The sequence below is a fragment of the Hippopotamus amphibius genome, chromosome 2 (genome assembly GCF_030028045.1).
Source record: "Hippopotamus amphibius kiboko isolate mHipAmp2 chromosome 2, mHipAmp2.hap2, whole genome shotgun sequence".
Classification (NCBI taxonomy): domain Eukaryota; kingdom Metazoa; phylum Chordata; class Mammalia; order Artiodactyla; family Hippopotamidae; genus Hippopotamus; species Hippopotamus amphibius.
Window position 1 is genome coordinate 182,913,573 of NC_080187.1, and position 9,266 is coordinate 182,922,838.

The following is a 9,266-nucleotide window of genomic DNA, read 5'->3' on the forward strand; positions in this document are numbered from 1 at the left end:
CTTGTTGAGTTTTTATAACAAATCTTTGAAGGAGATGAGTGTTATTGTGCAGATGAAGAAACTGAGGTTCAGAGAGGTTAATGATTAACCATATTTGCACATAGTAAGTAGAGGATTTAGGCCCACTTCTTCTTGGAGCAGCTATTTGAATACATTTGTATTCATTTTGTATATTCTTGCTCCCATTCCTATTTGGTATGGGCTGGAGAAGATGGGAAAAGAGAAATACTGTGCATTGGTCTTGGCTTCAGAAGAAGCTTCAAAGCCCCTCTAGTTGAGAATGGAGGTTGAATAGAAATTCAGGGGCAGAGCTGATGCCCCTTATTCTTAAGCACGGATTGCTCAGTTTTGTTCCTGCCTTCCAGGTTCATACTTCCTCAAAAGCAAAGCACCTTTTTAAAAAACAAACAAACAAAAAGCCTTGAGATAGGTTTTTGTCCATGTTTAGTCATGACTTCTGGGGATCGCAATGATCTGGAGGTTGGAGTGGGGCTGTGTAGAATGACAGTGAAACTAGAGTATGGAGGAAAGTGTAAGTTAGTGACTCTCTACGCTCCTTTGATGAAGGAAATACAAGCATTGCATTGGGGCTATCCTTAGTAGGATGCCAACTCAATCAATGGAAAAGCTACCAAACAATTATAATTTGTCCATGTGATGTCACGGAACTGACTCAAATGGTTTTAGACTCAACCTGTCAAAGAAATCCACTGTTTTGGCATCAGAAACATCTTCACCATTAAGCTGTCTGTGTGTGTGTGTGTGTGTGTGTGTGTGTGTGTGTGTTTAAACCATACTCTTAAGGTAAATTTCTGAGTCTAAGTATAAAACATCAAAAAGTGACAGGACTGCACATACCCTAGACTTGGAGCTAGATACAGTGGCTGAACAGAACTTTGTGTTGTCTCCCTCGGGGAAAGAATTAGAGTGTTTTTCGAATAGGAAGAGTTGCTATTTGATGAATGAGAAGGATAAACTCTGTAAGAGGGTGCTTTGTGTCCACCAAATGGTCCTCTTCTTCCAAGGCCCACAAATAGACTACAACTGAGTTCTAAGTCACGGAAATGTGGTCCTCAAGCCCTTTCCTTTGCAGCTTGATAAAGATGAGCACTGTGACCTAGGAAGCCATGCGTTACAGAGAGAGAAGCCACAAGAAGGAAAGAGCCAAGATCCCTGAATCACCACCTGAAGAAGAGCCTGCCATCAATTGAAAACTTTTGCTTTAGATTTTAAATGAGTGAAAAACAAACTTCTATGATGTTTGAGCTATTTCTTTAGAGTGGATATATTTATGTGTTTTATGTCCGGCCTTCATATAGAGATTAAGCTCTCAAGCTTAATGTGAGTCCTGGAAAGTAGAAGTCTACAGCAGTTATACCATCTACAGCACACCTAACTGGTTTTACAGGGTTCTACTCTTGCTCAGAGGAGTGGTTCTGCCTCATCCACGATTCATCATAGAATATCGCTACTTAGAGCTTTGGGGCATTCATCACTGCTCTTTATATTCTTGTGCTCTGTGGATACTGCCTTGCTTTGAACACACAGTAACAGGAAAACATGATCAAAACTCCTCTAGGACACACAGCCTACTCGCCTTAGGAAATCACAGCTCTTGAAAGCCACAACCAGTTCTCCTGGCAGCTCTGTGTTCAACTGTGTTCTCAGGCCACATGTGTTGGAAAGATATTATCCCCAGTAAACCTCAGATTAAAAAAATAAATGCTAATTTGTTCTGCATTTTTGGAAGATGCTCTTCTCGTCTAATACTTCCCTAATGCTAAGGTCTCCTGGGAAGGGAATCTGAAAAGAATTCATTTCTATCTAAACTAGCACTGTCCAGTAGAAATATAAAGTGAGCCACAAATGTAATTTTACATTTTAAAGCAGTAACATTTATAAAGTAAATGTGAAAATAATTTTAATAATATACTCTAACTCAATGCATCCAAAACATCATCATTTCTACATGTTATCTATATATCTGTCTATCTATCTGTCTTTTTCCAGGCATTTTTAATGTAACTTCTGCAAAGAAGTTGGAAAGCTACCAAAGTATGGTTAGACAATGTTTGGTGTCATATATCCTAGCTATGCCTACTGAACTGCAGAGTGGCTTTGGAAAAACTCTCTGAGTCTCTGTTTCCTCAACTCTAAACTGAAGATAGTGCTATTATTCTCCAAGGATTTTGTGAGGAATGACATGAGATAGTCCCTATGATGAGCCTAGTACAATGCCTAGCACAGATCAGAAAGGCTTTTATATGCCGCATTAAGAAATTTCAATTTTATCTTGCAGGCAGCAAGGAGCCAGTGAGGACTGAAAATAAAGAGTGATCTGATCAGATTTTCCATATATAAGGCAATTACTGAAAAGAAAAAAAAAAAAAAAGCAAAGAAGTGTTTGCTTCCAAATCTTTCAAATATTTTCTTTGTGTAAAAAAGAAAAGAATCTTGGCTAAGCTTCATACTGAATTTTTTTGTTTACCCAGAGGTATCTTTGAATGAATAAGATTTAATATATCATTAGGCACTTCTGCCTCTTGCATTTAGGAATATAAACTTTTCTTAGGATAATGCACACAATAATACTGCAGGCATTAGTTAGAATAAAACTTTATTACTCTTTCTGGTGTTGCTTTATCTCCAGTGGGTTTCAGTGCATCCTCCTGGACCTCTTCAATGAGAGAAATGATGATTCTAGACCAGATGATTCTAGACCAAATGCTTCTAATGGCCTTGTCCTTTTGGTTCCATAGTCTCTCTGGGAAACAGTGAGAGGTTCAATTGAAACATAATTGAAAAAATTGAAATTGGTAACTGAAAGGTATCAGTTGAATGAACTCATTTTCAGAACCATCACACCAGGAAAACTCTAGTGGAAACTCTCATTTGCACTTTAGCAAAAATCATAACAAATGAGTATGTCTTCTCATTTGAAAGAGCTTATTCTTTTTAAGACCTTAATCTTAGAGAAGTTTACCAGCTCCAATGGCAAATATCATAAAGTGCTGGGGGAATCTGACTCTGGACCTACTCCTATACTGTTTGCAGCAACAAGGAACATCCTAAGCCTAAAGCCAAGGATATATACAAACTGCTCAATTTATTGACCCTGATAGGTACAGGGTGTATGCCGATCCAGGGGGAGTAGAAAATGTGACAATGTCACTATAAACTAGCTGGAGAGACAATCAGGCATTAATTTACAGACTAATTAAGAACCTGCAACATAATGATAACTGAGTACACTACATACAGCATTTGTAACTTGTGTGCTTAAACCAATTAGATAAATTTAATGGGATCTTCGAAAACATTATCCAAATCTGAAATGTCTGCCCATGGAAAATCAATGAACCCCAGCCAAAGATGTATGAGGTCTAAGACAGATCACTAAGATTTTAACCACACAAATTGAGATTAGGCATGTAAAAAAAAATGTAAATGTATCAAGTACTATTTAGAGGAGATACTATTCAATAACTCTTTTAATGACAGTACCTTGCAATGAATGCTTTCCTACAGCAGAAGATTTGAACCATCTGACACTTTGCATAGTAAATGTTAGCAGAATCTGAGAGTTGGCCAGACCCAAGAAGCCACAGCCCATCATACGTTTCCAACATTTGTTTATAACAGTAAAAGTTTTTCCTCCATTCTTCTCAGTCAAGCTCAGGTTAAAACATGGAAGTATATCACCTCTATACATTTTAAGCTTCAGAACTCAAAGTTCTTCAGACAATGAGAGAACTGGCTCTGTTACAACTAATCTTTGAAAAGTAGTCTGAGATTGTTCCAAACATAGAAATGTTCATATATTCAAAGGAGTAGTTTAGTGAAAATAATGGTTTCACTTGCCAACGTTATGAACAATGTTTACTTATATATGAAATCTTAATGTACTTTCTGAAAATGGGATTTATGATGGAGTCATCATGTTGTTTTTACTCCCAAGAATATTCCTAATGTGAGCGTAATGCATATGCATTGTCCATCTGCCTAGAGCATGAGATGAATCATTCTGGAATTAAAATAAGTTGTCTTTATTCAAAATGGAAATCAGTAATAAAAGCTTTATACAACAATGTCTACTGCCAATAATCAACCACTTAAAAACTAACTTCTATGTACAGGATGCTCTCCTTGACACCAAAGAACTGACCACAAAATATCTGTATTTTTCAGGGCATCCTATCTGAAAGATAAAAATGAGGAAACAACAACTACTTCTCTGGTTCTGATCTCTAACATTGTGGGTGAGCTTCAAACATCTTTCAGATTTCTCCCAGACATTTCTGGCAATCCTTACAGGTGACTGGCAGGTGCTTTGTATACTGAACATATGGGCTACGCTGTGATGTCTGTTCTTCTCCTCTCCAGAGTCAAGCCACAGAGCTGGGATCCCACATCTCCACCTGTGCCCAAGGCCTGCACAGAAACTGCTAGTACCCAATATTACAGGAGGCACACCCAGATTCTGGCATTCATGCTACCAAAACCTGGAACCTTCAACGTACTTAAGAGATGTCAGTAAAACAACTCTTTGTGGTTTTAGCTTGCTTTTATTTTTTAAATCAAATTTATCCTACATCTTAAACAAAAGCCTGGAGTGTTGAAAATCTGTGGTTCAGTTACAAAGCTCAGAATCATCACTGCTCTTGGCATGAACTGGGTATATCTTAGTTCCTTCTTTTCTTAGGGCAATTTCTTTCCCAAGGGTCTCCTTCATCACTTATGCAAACAGACAGCTGAGGAGCCTGACATTTTGGTCTCGAGGTAGGCCTGATTTCTAAGGAGAGCATGGATTCCAGTCTGGCTCGGCCCTGATTGACAATACAATCCTAGCTGCCTTCAAAGGCCATATCATCTAGATGTGATAGGCACGTAGACCGATCGATTATTATAATGAAGTATGCTAAGTGATACACTGGAATAATGTCATAAGAATCATTTAACTAAATTTGGAGATTCCCGATGGACTTCCTGGGAGACAGGATGTCTAATTTGATACTTGAAGCATGAACATGTTATATTTTCATTCCATTTTCAATGATGCCAAATTCTCCTTCCCAATCAAGATGAATTAAAGAGATGTGAGAAATTAAAAGAGAGCCCCAGAGCCCCAGGGGCTCCAGTTTCTGGAAATGGGCTGTGATAGTCATGTAATGGCCTGGGAAAGGCTGATAAAGTCACTTCAGGACAAACTTCTAGAAGCTGCTGTGGAGACAATTACCTCAAATCTTCAGCTGAACAATTCACGCCTATCTTGAAGTTAAGCGGTCCTCTCTGGACCACTGGCAAACTGCCCTGAGAAGGATGCCCATGAGATGTGTGGAGCTTGGTTAGCAGGACCTCCATGAATGAAGGGTAAGGGAGGACAACAGGAAGGCCACATATTTTCTCTCCCTGTCTAACTTCTGAATAAATTTCAAGTCACATATTTTCTATGAGTTCATCTGCCAAATTTTGTCTCTAATGTTTCCCCAAGACTTGCTTCAACAGTTGATTCAACAGTTAGCAATGAACTCAAAGCCTAAGTAGTTTTCTTTGGGGAACTTGGAAATCCTTTGTAGTTTTCTAAACTCTAAAATAAATCTATAGCCTAAAGGAGACAGTTGCTGAGCCAGTTAAAAACAAATGGTATTGTGACCCATTTGTACCCAAATGTAGCAGATTTTATTTTTAATATAAAACTCTGGACTACTTTCATATTTTTCTATGAACAATTCTAAAGTGAAACTCCTCTAATCCTGGGAGGATTAGACTGAGTTTTGGTTCCATCCACACAGGACTGTGGAGGAAGGTGTAAAGTGTGGAGTTCAGGCTTTTGGGTCCAAGGCACCATCTCCAAAACTCAACATGACACACCCGTGGAGGCGACTCCTCAGGAGAAAAACTAAGGAACAAAGTGCCTCTGACCCCCTTCTACATCTCCAAACTGAGCTTTACCCAGTTTCCATTAGGGTTCTGGTTCTTGTTTTTTACCTTCTTAAAAGCACACCAACACAGACACACACATGCACAATATCATTCACGCAGAGCCTGGCGAAGAAGTGAGCAATGTCTAGTCTCTGAAAGACATTCTGTTAGAAACAGGCAGAGGGAACCCAGCTCAGGAAACAGCATATAGAGAAGTCGCTGTGCTAGCCGACTCAGGCTACAAGTAGCGTTTCCATTGCCCAGCAGGAGGTCAAGAGAAAGGAGAGGGTTCCCACAAGATGGAAGGCTCATTATTTTATTTTAATTTATTTTTTTGCAAGATCATCACTCTCAATGTTGCAAGAGTATGGTTTGAAGTGAGCTGCCCATCCGTTAGTCACCTCCTGTCAGCTGTCGCCCAGCTCACGGAATGGAAAGAACACTAGGGCATTGGGTCTAAATTGGCCGAGGGATAGGAAACACGGAACGGTCATAAATGGAAAGTATTCAGGTTCAAAACAAGTTTGTAGGGGGAAACCATACAGGAATCTGTGTGAGGCAGCCTAGAAATGTTTACATAAAAAGTAGCAAAAGTTGGGGAGAAAGAAGTCCAAGAAGTCCAAACTCACAGATGTCTTCAAATCTAAAGAGGAATTTTAGCAGGTAAATGTTTAGCAAGTGTGTGGGAGCCAGGAGTGGGAAGTTTTGTCATCCCAGTTAAGAGATATAAAGGACTTCTGATCTGGATAATGAAAACCTAAAATTGAAATACATGGTGGGGTTATGTTAAACAAGATATTCTGATCTCTTTTCTAAAAGGAGCAAATCAAAATAAAGCATAACAATAGCAATGAAGTGTTACTTTAAACTAAGACCCTGTGGTTTCATTCTTGTTTCCTTTATTTTACCCCGGAAATCAAAGGCATGGGTCTTTTGCTTTCTTGATTTTTCTTCCCAAAGCAGAAAGAAAAAAAGAGAAATATTAGAGAAATACATGAGAGAGAAAATGCTGTGAGATGTTTTTAGAAACAGGGCAAAGGAACAGAAAACTCTCTCCTAATAAATTGCTCTAAAGCAATGTCATCTTAATATTTGCTAGTTATTTTAATAAACATTTTTAAAGTTCTGGATTGGAGTAATTAGTATAATGGGTAACATCTGAATTGTCAAAACAAACTAAAAGGGTAAGGTATTATTTCAGTCCCCTTTCACAAGGAGGACACTGAAGTTAAGCAACCTTCTTGGGATCACACAGTTCATGTAGAAGCAGCTGGGACTTGAACCCTGGTCTATCTCATGTGAAAGTGCATGCAATTAACACGAGAGTAAACATTCACTCAAAGTCAATGCCTCTTAATTTCATTTGAACTGTCCTGAACTTGCCTTAGCAAGGACGTACTCACATTTTTGGAAACACAATGAAGAAAAGTTTTTACTGAAACTGCAAAGCAACCTTCCTACTGGAGATAACATTTTAAACCTTCGAGGCAGTGGCTGCTAGAAGTGATGCTCATTAACGAGTGATGGGTGGGACAATATGCCAGCCAAGCAAATGCCACTCTCTTGCCTAATACCCTGTGCTTCTCTGTGACAACACTTATAACCTTCATTCCAAGGCTTGACACAGCATGGGCTGCATAGTAGGTGTACAATACACACTTTGCATTCAGCAGTTATTTTTGAACTGAAATGAACATCTTTCATCACATATTGGCTTGTGGGTCGCCTGACCTCCATGAAGCCATCTAATCTAAGCTATCTAAGCCATCTACCTCCATGTAGTCATGACAGTCACACCTGTCTCAAATTATTCTAGGTTCTTTTCCATTTGGCCCTTTGCTAACTCTAACTTATAAAGCTTATCTAAGGACTACATGCGATTCATGTAAATAAAAACATTCTAGAAGATATAAATTTCTATGTGGATATTAAGCATTAGTATCATTGTATATATTGCCACACCCTTGGTAGTCATGCTTATAAATCTGTGTTTGTATGTAACATACACTGAGGCATACCGTGAGCCAAATAACACTTGATTTACTCTCACATCAACCTTCACAGGTAGTTAACTTGGCCCTGCTTTTAGCAATGAAGAATCTCAGAAGTAGAGAAGTTGTGAAAAGTTAGCTACAATATAACAAACCCTGAAGTTTCTGGTTATTAACAACCAAACCAACTTATGGAAAGTAGGTTTCATAAGCAAGATTTCCTCCAGTGGATTGCCCTTGGGACTGGTCTTTCTGTGTTTCCTATTTAGTAAGTCTCCTCTAACGCTATGGTAAAGAGTCCCCAAATCCTTGAAGTTAGGTGTGGCTAAGTGGCCAATGAAACCAACAGGTACCAGAACAGGCAGAGACACAAACTGAGTGGAAGCGACACGTGTCATATCAGGTGGAAGCCTCAAAGAGCCAACGTGTGAATTTCCACGATGCTGACCACTGCCACGTGATTAATAACGCTTGGTAAAGTGCAGCCGCCATGAGCCTGTGCCCCTGTGAATTAGCAGGTAGAGAAGAGCTCCCAGCTGACCCATGATGATCATAAAGCATAAGTGAGGATTAAGTCTTGGTTGTTAATAACCTGAGACTTGGGGGCTTGTTACACTGCAGCTAACCTAGTCTCTCCTGACTGATACAAAAATCTAGCTCTTTTCCGGACATGGTCACTGTTGGAATGGAGGAATAGGAAACCAGAAGGGTTGTTGAATCCCATTAGGGGCAATAAGCTTTTCTCAAGCTTCACTTAGGAATATTGCGTTAAATGAAAATGAGTACCCTTCAGGAAACTGGAACACATAATCCAAACAAGGATATACAAGTGCTTTACAAATTATAAATCACCCTGCAAATACTAGCTATAACAATACTTATGCCTCACCCACAATTATAGCCATGATTACATGTTCTTCTATTTTGTAAGTCCATAATATTTACTCAGCGCCCACTAAAGAAATGTACTTATTTGTAGTGATTGTGGACAATTCAAAGAAACCAGAGACAACTTTCCTAATCTGTGTAGCAAACCGAATATGCATGAGGAAGACTAAAGCCACTTGGTAGAGTGTGTACAATTCTAAAATGAGTGCTTCTCTGTGACCCTTTTCATTATTCATGACCTCCAGAAATATTACAGGAGTGTCAAGCTTTATTCCCTTCACACCATGAACACAGAAAGTGGAGCCCAACGTGAGGTTTGTGGTTTGCTTGCACACGGACAGGAATGTCACTGGGTGACTCTCACTGCCTCCTCCCTTTGCTCCTCTTGGCACCATGACAGGTAGAGGCGCACAAACTCTGTAATTGTTTTGTTTATGCCAACCCTTTTATAAATTCAAGGCTTAG